The sequence below is a fragment of the Mytilus edulis genome, chromosome 11 (genome assembly GCF_963676685.1).
Source record: "Mytilus edulis chromosome 11, xbMytEdul2.2, whole genome shotgun sequence".
Taxonomy (NCBI): Eukaryota; Metazoa; Mollusca; class Bivalvia; order Mytilida; family Mytilidae; genus Mytilus; species Mytilus edulis.
In genome coordinates, this window is record NC_092354.1 from 32,829,816 (window position 1) to 32,843,964 (window position 14,149).

Below are 14,149 nucleotides of genomic sequence, written 5' to 3' on the forward strand. Positions count from 1 at the left end.
TAAACAGTTTTCCGCGAGCCAGAAAAAAAACCCAACTGTCTACATTACAATATACTGACGGTGTATGAGAAATAAACTGTGTTCACTAATTTTTTGAAACGTATATCTTGTCCTGAATATAGATGTATTCATATATTCATATATATATATATAGATAGATAATTAGCATGATTAGGTACTATTGAATTTCCTCACATTATACAAAATGCTATTTTCTTCAAAAATAAGGAAAAGAAACTATAAATCACTTTGAACAAACCAGTGTTTAAACAAACTCATTATAGATACCAGGATTAAAGGGTCACTCTAAAGTTTGTTATCTTTTCTCGTGATTTAAAAATGGTTTGTGTTGTGCTTTTAATTTTAATTGGTTTATTGACAAATGCTTTTGTATACCTGTAAATTTAACTGGGGTGTGTTTAGATACTGAACAATGCGTACATTCTTTTAGGCGATTATAATATTTTATCTACAAACGAATGTACGATAAACACAAGTTTGGAAAAAGCTTGAATACACGGTGTTATATAAACGCAAAATAAAACATGAAAGGGTAAATATCTATTTTGAATAACATTTAACATATTTCACGAAAAAAAATGTCATTTGTGAAAAAATAGGCTCCTCACAATTAGGGCTGACTATTTTATCAGAGGAAAAATATGGAATTGGAATACATTTTGTATGGCTTTGTTGCTGAATCTTGATAAAAAACCGAACAATAATCAGCAGATACATTAGATAAACCACTACTCATAAAACATAGTCTTTAAAAGAACCTGTCTCCGTATCACTATTACATAGTCGAATACACGTTACAAACAGTAGGCGTTAGTACAATAATTTAAAATGTAATGCAATCAATGAAACACGAATGACGATACAGTTTGGAAATAGTTATAGGTCTGGCAGAGCAAATGGAAATAGATATAAACAAAGACTTATCCGAGGGTATCACCAGCCCAGTAGTCAGCACTTCGGTGTTGACATGAATATCAATTATATGGTCATTTTTATAAATTTTCTGTTTACAAAACCTTGAATTTTTCGAAAAACTAAGGATTTTCTTACCCCAGGAGTAGATTACCTTAGCCGTATTTGGTACAACTTTTTGGAATTTTGGATCCTCAATGCTCTTCAACTTTGTATTGATTTGGCTTTTTAACTATTTTGATCTGAGCGTTACTGATGAGTCTTATGTAGACGAAACGCGCGTCTGGTGTAAACTATTATAATCCTGGTACTTTTGATAACTATTTACACCACTGGGTCGATGCCACTGCTGGTGGACGTTTCGTCCCCGAGGGTATCACCAGCCCAGTAGTCAGCACTTTGGTGTTGACATGAATATCAATTGTATGGTAATTTTTATAATTTTCTGTTTACAAAACCTTGAATTTTTCGAAAAACTAAGGATTTTCTTACCCCAGGAGTAGATTACTTTAGCCGTATTTGGCACAACTTTTTGGAATTTTGGATCCTCAATGCTCTTCAACTTTGTATTGATTTGGCTTTTTAACTATTTTGATCTGAGCGTCACTGATGAGTCTTATGTAGACGAAACGCGCGTCTGGCGTATAAAATTATAATCCTGGTACTTTTGATAACTATTTACACCACTGGGTCGATGCCACTGCTGGTGGACGTTTCGTTCCCGAGGGTATCACCAGCCCAGTAGTCAGCACTTCGGTGTTGACATGAATATCAATTATATGGTCATTTTTATAAATTTTCTGTTTACAAAACCTTGAATTTTTCGAAAAACTAAGGATTTTCATACCCCAGGAGTAGATTACCTTAGCCGTATTTGGCACAACTTTTTGGAATTTTGGATCCTCAATGCTCTTCAACTTTGTATTGATTTGGCATTTTAACTATTTTAATCTGAGCGTCACTGGTGAGTCTTATGTAGACGAAACGCGCGTCTGGCGTATACAATTATAATCCTGGTACTTTTGATAACTATTTACACCACTGGGTCGATGCGACTGCTGGTGGACGTTTCGTCCCCGAGGGTATCACCAGCCCAGTAGGCAGCACTTCGGTGTTGACATGAATATCAATTATATGGTCATTTTTATAAATTTTCTGTTTACAAAACCTTGAATTTTTCGAAAAACTAAGGATTTTCTTACCCCAGGAGTAGATTACCTTAGCCGTATTTGACACAACTTTTTGGAATTTCGGATCCTCAATGCTCTTGAACTTTGTATTGATTTGGCTTTTTTACTATTTTGATCTGAGCGTCACTGATGAGTCTTATGTAGACGAAACGCGCGTCTGGCGTATAAAATTATAATCCTGGTACTTTTGATAACTAATTATCGTGGCTCAAGTCGAACTTTTGGTAGGCATAACAGATTTAAATTTGTTTCCTCGTCATTGGAATTCGCAGGCGGACTTTACAAAAACATTGCAATTTTGGATCACAAACAGTGTAAGTTCAATAATGCATATGACATTACAGTTTTAGCTGCAATCTATGAAGTATAACGACAAAAATCAAATATCCTGATTTTGTTTTAATCTTATTACCCAATATAAAATTGAGAATGGAAATGGGGAATGTGTCAGAGACACAACAACCCGATCAAAGAGCAAAAAAACAGCCCAAGGCCATCAATGGGTCATGAACTTATTTATCGGTTTTAAATGAAACAAGTGAAAGAATGTTCAACTTTGTCGATTCTTTTCTGTTTATTTCGTCATAATATTCAGAGCGGATGTAGGAAGAATTATTCCACCATTGATAATATATTTATTTTACTTGCCTATTTGACATAGAGAAAAATCATAAAAAAAATATGAATTAATAAAGTGCCAGAATCAAAATTTTTGCCTACTAAAGATTCACAGCTCGTATATGCTGGTGATTTAAATAGCAGAACATCGAAAGGTTTGCACACATCGAGACAACAACAAACTAATATCATTGTACAAAGCGTGTACAAAATGTGATAAATGATATTATGTATTGTGCTACTACTGTAGAAGAGATATTGAAATATAAACATGATATAGGTAAGCTAAAGATAAAACAGTGATGATGCTTATGTATCAATGAATACATACAATCAATTGTAGACGAAATGCTAAACATCTTAGTTAAATATTTAATTCAATATTGGAATTCTACCGGAAAAATGGTTCTTCAGAAAGGTAAATTCTATTGTAATAATAAATGCGACGAAAAAGAATCCAAATACTAATAAACCAATTATAATTTTGAGTTGTTTTGGGAAATTATTTATCGGTTTTAAATGAAAAATGTGAAAGAATGTTCAACTTTGCCGAGTTTTTTTTTATTTCTTCATAATATTCAGAGCGGATATAGGAAGAATTATTCCACCATTGATACTATATTTATTTTACTTGTCTATTTAACATAAAGAAAAATCACTTTTACTGTTTGGCAAATGGACTCTGGTATAAACTTAATCTTAATTACTTCAATGGCAAAATGTTTTTTGATTTAAAAATCGTATTTTGGAATATTTTTCGCCAGGACTGTAACTATTATCAAATCATTTGGTAAAAAAATGTATGCAGTTTTACATTAGTCGGTTAATGATCTAGCCATACAATGACAATTTGATCTGTTTGGCAAAATGAAATAGTAGAACCAATTTGACTGTATGGATGTGGAGTTTGGGGATAACATAAACATGATATCATCAAACGGATTCATCTTAGGCATACTTGCACAAAACAAAAATCAACGCTAAACAATATTATATATGGTAAAACGGGCAGATATCCGCCAGATATCTTTCGATTTGGTTCAAACTATGTTCAGATTAAAACAAACAAAAAGTCTTTTATAATTTACAAGACTGCATATTATCAACATACTGTAAAAACATCAAATAAGACATCAATGTAAAAGAACGTTTAAAGAATACTTTAGACTTTGCTAACAACCGTAAAATTATGTATGAACTTATAGCAAGTAAACATGCTTTGCCAAAAGAAAATATGGATTGCCAAACTCCGGCTATATAAGTGTTGAATTTCATTATTTGTTTTACAGTTGCCATACATTGGTAGTAAATATGTACATAGACCACGTAGTATGTCTAGTATCTCATTGTTTGGAAATGAAAACAATTAGTTTTAGGAATATAAATCATGTTAATAGAAAGGTTGGGGCCTCCATGTAAATCTATAATGTCTTACCTACCTTCTTTATGCTTCGGTTAACACTTTATTATACATGTATGTCACCTCACAATAATGTTATACTTCATTTTACATTAACACACTGTAATTGCTTACTTTTAACTTGATATCATATTTTGATTGATGTCGTATGTTTCTCAGTAAAATTGTACTTAACTTTTAGAGAATAAAGTATATATATATCTTCAATCAGTAAATTTCATTATGAAAAAAAAATCAGGTTTTGATAACGGATTTATATTAAAAAAATAGATTACATTGTAGTAAAATTATAAATGAAAACTATGCTGCATTGTTGAAATAAATGAAGAATTTGAATAAAAAATGCAATAAATGTGGCAATATATTAATAAAGACATATATATCACGCTTTTAGAAATGATGTTACTCTCTCTGTATGTTTTTATAAAATAAGACCGACTATTAACGCCCGAAAGATAAAGATGTCCATCGTTTGCCAAAAAAGTGATAAGTAAAATAACAAAATACCGAACTCCCTTATAAAATGGCAAAATCAAAAGCTCAAACACATCAAACGAGTGGAAAACAAATGTCATATTCCTGACTTAGTACAGGTATTTCCTTGTGTAGAAAATGGTGGATTAAACCTGGTTTTATAGCTCGCTGAACCTGTCACTTGTATAACAGTCGCATACAATTCAATTATATTGACAACAATGTGTGAACAACACAAACAGACATAATAGGTAAACATGTCAAAAAAAGGGGAACGGTAGTCAACATTGTGTAATAATCTTGACAGCACAACACCACATTGGCGGGATGCATAAATACCGAGCCACGCCAAAAGGTTATTACCCAAAATGGACTAAACAGTAAAGGTTTTTAATTTACAAAGACAAATACATTAACACATTAACACGTAATTAAGATGATAAACAACGTCAGTACCTATCATCTATACTTCAAGACCATCATGTATCATTTGTAAAGTATACTTCAAGACCATCATGTATCATTTGTAAAGTATACTTCAAGACCATCATGTATCATTTGTAAAGTTGATATGGAATATTTATCAAGAAGGTCTTGGTATCTTCCGATGAACTTTTTTGAAAAAGGACTTGACGTTCTTTGACAATACCCTGGTTTATCAACTTTCTGCGCAGACACTACGGACGTTTTATAAAGTGAGGGTAGCAGCTGCAAGTTCTTGAATACCGAATGAGCTGGGAAATGTATATCCCATATGCAGGTGAAGTTGGTATATTGTTACTTAGGTGAGGGAAATTGATAATTTCAGAATTAAAATCGTCTCGTTTGTCAGGGATTCTGATACTGAGATGCCGCTGATATAGAATTCGAGGTATAAGTCTAAAAATGAGGCCGAGGTAGCCGTGTCTGTTGTTTCTTTAATTTTTAGTTCTGGTGGATACATTAATGGAACCCAATCAGAAAGGTTTGGATTTTTAATGGAAAGAACATCATCAATATATCTGAATGTGAAATTAAATTATCTGCCTTCTTTGAACTTCTTGTTTTTGACAAGTGTGAAGGAATTCCGACTCATATGAAAATAAATAGAGGTAGGCAACAAACCAAAAATAATCACATACTGATACTTCTTGAGAATTAACATATACTGTATGATCCTTTAGATTACTAAAAAGTTAAACATCATGATGAAATATCGGACCTCAGAAATTGCAGTAAGTTTACCAAATTTCCTTTAATAGTGCAATATACGATACTGATGTAATTCGTTTGAAACGACGAGCTTTATTGGGCGATGTCACATCTTTTGAAAAGGGGTAAATCAACAATTTACCTGTTAAATAAGGGAGCTACCATTTGATTTTTATGGGAGGCTAGGATGAAAAATTTTGTCCTGCATTTTTTTTTGGTTTTAATCTCTGTCCTGCCTTTTTATTTTTCACTCTATTCGGTCCTGCCTTTTTTTTTTTTAGTTTTTTTTTATTGCAAGTGTCTCATCCTGCCTTTTTTTTTACTCAAAATTCCTGTCCTGCCTATTTTTTCCAAATTTCATCCTAGCCCCCCCCCCCCCCCCCCCCCCCCCCATAAAACCCCCATAAAAATCAAATGGTAGCTCCCTAAGTGGAAGGTGCCCTTTTGAATTTTTGAATTTATCTGTAAGTGATTCTTCAATGTTCAGCATCAAAGTCACATTTTTCGCCCGAAATTCTTTTTTGTCGTACTTTATTGCATTCTGAAGCGAAAAAAAAGTTTACCTTGAACACGTTTAACGCTTCCTTCGTCATTGACGAGAACAAAGTTTCTTTCACAGTTTTTGATTTATAAGATTTTTACATCAACATAATGACTATAATGGAATGCATTTTTTATTTAAGAAATTACTCTAGATAAACGCAATTTGCGACAGCACAAAATACGTTTCAATGAGACAAAAATTTACTTATTCTATAAGGGTTTAACCCAACTTTTTCTAACTATAATACGTTATCTCACCCTTTTCTAGCATTTGAATGAAACTGTGTTTCGCTTCTCATGTTCAATCCGCTTGTGCAGGACATCTTATGTGTAAGATACCTTGATGATGTTCTTCATTTGGACCACCACCAATGGAGTTTTACAAACGTGATTTTACAGTTCTACTGATAACATTTGTTTTCCGATAAATGGAAATTCATTCCGTTTAAATGACTCACATAATCAATACGTAGTATATCTATTGACAATCAATATTGTTCAGATAAACAGACCAGGTCTATATAAATAATATGGAAAGCTAGAGGGGTCAAATTTCGAACAATAATGTGTATGTTACTCCGTAATATTTATATGCTGACTTTACAATTCATAAATTGTAACACAATTATCACACGTCCGTGAACTGAAACTCTTACATTGCATCTCGGTAATTTAAAATTATAAGTTTGATGTTCCCTACTTATTAAATGGTATTGTGTTAAATGTACAATTATAATTTGAAATGGGGAGTTTTATATCTATGTATATATATATATATATATATATAGATATGTGCATTTTGTATTTCAAAACTTTTAACATGATCAATGATATGAAGTTGGGTTATTTGAAATGTATAATATTCAGATGCATACTTGTGAATAGACAATTGGCTGACGTGAATCGGAACAAGTTATCGTGCATAAGATCGTTGTTATGATTTCGTATTATGATAACAGATGTCACTGAGTTCGAATTCGCGGTAACACTCTGGATTAATCGATAGCGTACAGAGTTAGGGAAAGTACGGATAGATCTAAAAGAAAGGTTTTCTTTCAAAAAGTATTCAATCAAAAGAGTATGTTACGAGTATAAACATTTATAGTCCAGTTTTAGGCTTACTGGAATTAGATTGTATCTATGAGTGACCCAGCATATCACATATATATGTGTATATGTATATCATCAACAAAGCAACACCAACATATAACACTTAAGTACTTTAAATGAAAATTAATGATTTGATATAAAAAAAAATTAGGGCATGTACAATTATGTTTATAATTTATATGTAACTGTTATGGTGGGGGTTCTTATAGACAAGTCTTTCGCTTTCTGTGTAGTATTTTGTTATGGTTGTATAGCATGTCGTCGTGTTTGTTTTTGATATTACTGTTGTTAGTTCTAACTGGACTTATAACTTGTTTAACCTCTTTTGTTTCTTCACTCTTTCGTTAGATTGAATTTGCCATGCATGTTGTAATAAAATTAACGGTACCAATTTTCTTGCACCAGATGCGCATTTCGACAATACATGTCTCTTCAGTGATGCTCGTGGCCAAAATATTTGAAATCCAAAACTTATATAAAAGATGTAGAGCTATAATCCATAAGGTCCATAAAGTATTGCCAAATCCGTGAAAGGAATCAGAGCTTTGCATGAGGGAGATACATTCCTTAATTTATAATAATTTCTATCATTTTATAACAGTAAATTTTTATAACACAAAAAATCCGTATTTTCATGCCAGTACCGAAGTACTGGCTACTGGGGTGGTGATACCCTCGGGGACTAATAGTCCACCAGCAGAGGCATCGACCCAGTGGTAGTAATAAAATTAACGGTACCAATTTTCTTGCACCAGATGCGCATTTCGACAATACATGTCTCTTCAGTGATGCTCGTGGCTAAAATATTTGAAATCCAAAGCTTATATAAAAGATGTAGAGCTATAATCCATAAGGTCCAAAAAGTATAGCCAAATCCGTGAAAGGAATCAGAGCTTTGCATGAGGTAGATACATTCCTTAATTTATAATAATTTCTATCATTTTGTAACAGTAAATTTTAATAACACAAAAAATCCGTATTTTCATGCCAGTACCTAAGTACTGGCTACTGGGGTGGTGATACCCTCGGGGACTAATAGTCCACCAGCAGAGGCATCGACCCAGTGGTAGTAATAAAATTAACGGTACCAATTTTCTTGCACCAGATGCGCATTTCGACAATACATGTCTCTTCAGTGATGCTCGTGGCCAAAATATTTGAAATTCAAAGCTTATATAAAAGATGTAGAGCTATAATCCATAAGGTCCAAAAAGTATAGCCAAATCCGTGAAAGGAATCAGAGCTTTGCATGAGGGAGATACATTCCTTAATTTATAATAATTTCTATCATTTTGTAACAGTAAATTTTAATAACACAAAAAATCCGTATTTTCATGCCAGTACCGAAGTACTGGCTACTGGGGTGGTGATACCCTCGGGGACTAATAGTCCACCAGCAGAGGCATCGACCCAGTGGTAGTAATAAAGTTAACGGTACCAATTTTCTTGTACCAGATGCGCATTTAGACAATACATGTCTCTTCAGTGATGCTCGTGGCCAAAATATTTGAAATCCAAAGCTTATATAAAAGATGTAGAGCTATAATCCATAAGGTCCAAAAAGTATAGCCAAATCCGTGAAAGGAATCAGAGCTTTGCATGAGGTAGATACATTCCTTAATTTATAATAACTTCTATCATTTTGTAACAGTAAATTTTAATAACACAAAAAATCCGTATTTTCATGCCAGTACCGAAGTACTTGCTACTGGGGTGGTGATACCCTCGGGGACTAATAGTCCACCAGCAGAGGCATCGACCCAGTGGTAGTAATAAAATTAACGGTACTAATTTTCTTGCACCAGTAAGTTATAGATATATTATATCTTTTGAATACTTTCGTTGTGTTTCGAAAAATATACCATAGCTTTTGTTGAAACCCCAGGCAATAACTTCATTTTTTCTATCTACATTGATATAATACTAGTATATTTTTTTTGGTTTAGTTTCAAAATAATTTTGATAAGAATCAGTAAAAATTTACCCTTTTTGGGCCTTAAACATAAAACTCCGACTACTTTTCTTAAAAACACAGTCTTCCTAAACAGCGGGAATATAATTTCGACAAGATTCTTCGACAGCGAAGGCTGCAAATTTACATTGGTGTCGAATAATATACAAAGGAAAAATGTTGAAGGAATAAGATGTTTTGGATATGGTGTGAAACAAAAAAAAAACAGACGTAAGTCTGTAGGACTGTAACGCCACAACTAATTCAAGGGTAGGCATGAATTTTGTGGACGCAGGAAACTGCAGATTTTTAACATTGTGAAAGAGTTCTTGAATCCCAGATTAAAAGTTGAACTGCAAGGGGTAAGTTGTTATGTTATTTTATCAAAATGTTCGAAAAGTTTTTAATTTTAAATTTCAATTTATAATTCTGAGGAAATTAATTTCATGAAAATCTTTCTAAGATTTGGAATGAATCAAACCACATTTTAATTTGTAGCAATAGCCCTAGCCATTCATTAATTAAAAGGGTTTTCAAAATGTTCACATATAAAACAACATGTTACCTAGATAATTATTAAAATTCAAGCTTCATTTAGAGTAACCAGATGCTAATTTTAACGGCCAACGTTATCATTTTTAATTAAGTTAACTCGTTAAAGTCGAAGTATCAGCGATGTAGTACACATTACTTTTAAACCTACATCTATACAATGGATCCTATGGAAATACAACGAAAGTATATATCTCAATAACCGAAAATCAAACTTATATTTTTTAGTATAATATTGTCCTGAACATGCATAAACTATATACATGTACCACTGGAGTTAAGCAATCAACAATCAATCAAAACAGTATAATATATATATTTATAGATTATACCACTGCATTAAGTGTGATACAATATTTATCCACTCGAGACAGCTATATTTTTAAATTTAAAATGTGCAAGGCTCGCCGAGCGTTTTGAATATTTAAAATTTACCTGACGAGAGTGGTAAAATATTGTATTGCACGAGATTTGGTGATGGGATGTGTTTCTCTAATGACGATAAACAGACAATCTCAATCAATCCTTCTTTTCGAATAATCTAGTATACATATTGTATATGATATGATATCCTTTATTTCTTTATTTCAGTTTGTAGAGCACTGTATGAATCATGAAACTATTCTAAAATATGTTAAAGCATTTAGCAATTGTGGTTGGTATTTGCCAGAATGTTGTCCTGGAAATTCCGTTTCCGTGTCTTTTCAATGAGAAATGTCGCTGCAACAGTATTCCAATACATACGAAAATTGTTACAGAGATAATGTTGGAGGTCGACTTCAAATACGAGATTGCAGGACATACCGGATTTACCATCAAATGTATACACTCTGAGTTTGAAGAAAAACAATATTAAAGTGATAAACGATTACCAGTTTAATCTTTTAAGTAATCTTTCTGAATTGGATATATCGTATAATAAAATTAAACGTCTAAATAGATTTTCTTTCAACGGATTGTCGAATCTTCTATTCTTAAATCTTAATTACAACCCCTTACCGTACACTGAACGTGCAATTCCTATTGAAGTTTTTAAATCGTTAATTTCCTTGAAACAAATAAGTATAAGACATACTTGTCCGTATGATAAATTATTACCAGAAGTAGCGCTATCAAACTTGAAATTGCTCGAATCATTAGAAATAGATATTCCACAAATAACGCCACTCAAAGTAGTTTTCAGTAATAGTTTTGACTCTTTAGTACATCTTGACACCCTTAAAGTTGGTATATGCTTCTTGCTAGAAATAAACAACGACACTTTTTATCATCTGGGCCACTTGAAGAAAATATACTTTGACATACCGTGTGAAATCTCAATTCTACCTGGAGAACACCATAGTTTGCAAAAACTGCACAAAATAGAAATGCATTATTTCTATAAATAAAGGCAACAGTAGTCTGTTCAAAACTCATAAATCCATGGACAAAAAACAAAATCGGGGTAACAAACTAAAACCGAGGGAAATAAGTATGATCTTCTTTCAATTGGCGATGCAATTAAAGAATTAAGCATGACACCTGTTCAGACAATTATCCTCAGAAATACATGTTTGCATAGAACAAAAGAACATTTAAACGTTTGGAACATTCTTGCCTTTGGTTTAAACGATTCGTCAGTACGACATTTGCAAATTACGGAAAACAACCCAGTGGGTCTTTTTCCGGTATCGCAAATAGACCCTGTTCCACCATCAATACTAACATTAAACCTTTCAAGTAACAAACTTGATCAGTTTGTATTGGAATTGTCGAATGTACAAGAACTTATACTACGAGACAACCATCTTGGGGATCTATTGTGTTTGAAAACTGATAACAAACACAGGGGAAGAAATTCCAAACTAGAATACGTTGATATATCTGAAAATAATATTTACACATTGAAACCTGTAATATTCCAGGGACACACAGAACTAAGATATATCAATTTAAGTCATAATCATTTACAAGAAGTCTTATTTGACGTGTCATGGTCAAAGAATCTAAGTGTATTAGATTTATCCAACAATTCAGTCTCAGCTTTTGATCAGAAATCAATGAGAATGTTTGATAGTACTTCTCTAACTTCTAACCTTACGATTTTATTATTGAATAATCCGTTACAATGCACGTGCAAAACATTGATATTTTGGAAATGGGTAGTCGGAACTTGTGTTAATGTATTCTATGACCGACAATGTTCATCGGAGGATGGAGTGGTCATTTGATTCATGTCTATAAATAAAGAATTAAGGAGTTAGAAAAAGAGTGCATATCATATGTCAGTTTCATCATCCTTGCTTCAATTGTTCTGATGGCTACTCTGATTTGTATCGCTGTTGCCGTTGTTTATAAATACAGATGGAAACTTCGATATATGTTTTACCTGGCTAAAAGCAAACATCGTAGATATGAGGCAACCACTGATTCTAAACATTATGTGTATGATGCTTTTATTTTTTACTGTGAACACGACAATTTATTTGTGATAAATGATTGCATTCAAAATTTAGAAATGGAAAGAAACTTCAAACTATGTTTACATCAACGCGATTTTTTACCAGGTGAAGAAATTACGACTAATATAACAAATGCAATACATGAAAGCAGAAAGACTATATGCATTGTAACGAAACCTTTTTTCGATTCTTATTATTGTATGTTTGAGTTTAATATGGCCCGAATGGAAAGCATTTATTCAAGAGATAAAAGGAACATTATTTTTCTGATATTTTTAGAGCAAATTCTACCTCAAGATATGCCTCTGATGTTGTTGGAACTTGTACAAAAAGACTCGTTTATTGAGTATCCAAATGATGAACAAGGAAATATGGTATTCTGGGAGAAAATAGACGAAGCATTGTGTCAATAACATGTAATGTGGTACACAGACACTACACGTAAATAAGTCTGTACAAATCGACAGAACGTTTTACTCACGTTCTATGGTTAAGGACATAACACGCTTCTTAATGTTTAAAATAAGTGTTTGTCAAACTGCTATTTATCCAATGAAATTTTCAGATAAAATGTGTTAAAGAGACAACAGCCTGACCATAGAGCAGACAACAGCCGAAAACCATCAATGGGTCTTCAATGCAGCGATAAACTTCCGCACCCGGAGGCGTCCTTCAGCTGACCCATAAACAAATATGTATACTAGTTCAGGGATAATGGACGTCATACTAAACTCCGAATTATACAGACGAAACTAAAATTAAAAATCATACAAGACTAACAAAGACCGGAGGTTCCTGACTTGGGAAAGGCGCAAAAAATACGGCGGGGTTAAACATGTATATATTTTGTAAAAAAAATATGAACATTAGTTTAGTCAATTTGTTTTGTACATCCTTAATTAATACGAAAAACTATTTCAAATATTAAAAAAAGACATTTGGAACATAAAACTTATGTAGAAGTAGATCTTTCTTTTTAAATTGTTTAATATATGTTCATTGAAACACTTGAATTTGATCAGCAACGAAAAGAAAGTTGGAACATAAACTAATGCAAATTTCCAAATTGGTTTATATACCTTTAGTTTGAAGTTGATCAGAAAAGGAGATGACTTATGATTTCGTTTGTTAATGATGCTCGCTCCTCTTGGTTTTGAAAATTTGCAAGATATTCGGAATCCTCTGGATTTATAAATGTAGTGCCAAAACGAAAAATTTCCCCACTTACCCTTTCTTTTCCTTTCATAATTTTATTACACATAGTTTAAAAAGCCATATTTGAAAAACAAGCACATGGACCCTTCATTTTCTTCTGCTTTTTATGTTCTTGATGTATATACAATCAATTTAATAACATAATTTTAAAAAGCTTGTTATTTTGAAACAAAGTAGCGAACATCATTAAGAGATACATTTATCCTGAAATTTTCTGTGAACTTTGAGCAATTGATATTCCTTTGATGTGACTACTGTACTCTGTCATTCACTTTCGTCAACACTTTTGTTTAACTTCAGAAGAAAGGTAGTATTCGTTTTTAATATCGATTAGAGTAGAAAAAAACATAGGTGAATTTTACACGTTGATGGCACAAGTCCTTTGACAGCTAACATTTTCTGAATGTGTTTTCCCGATTCTACTTCTCATGTTATATTTTCATCATTTCGTGCGTTTATAACTACTGCTTGACAAGCAACGACATATTTACATTACAACTTACAGAAATAA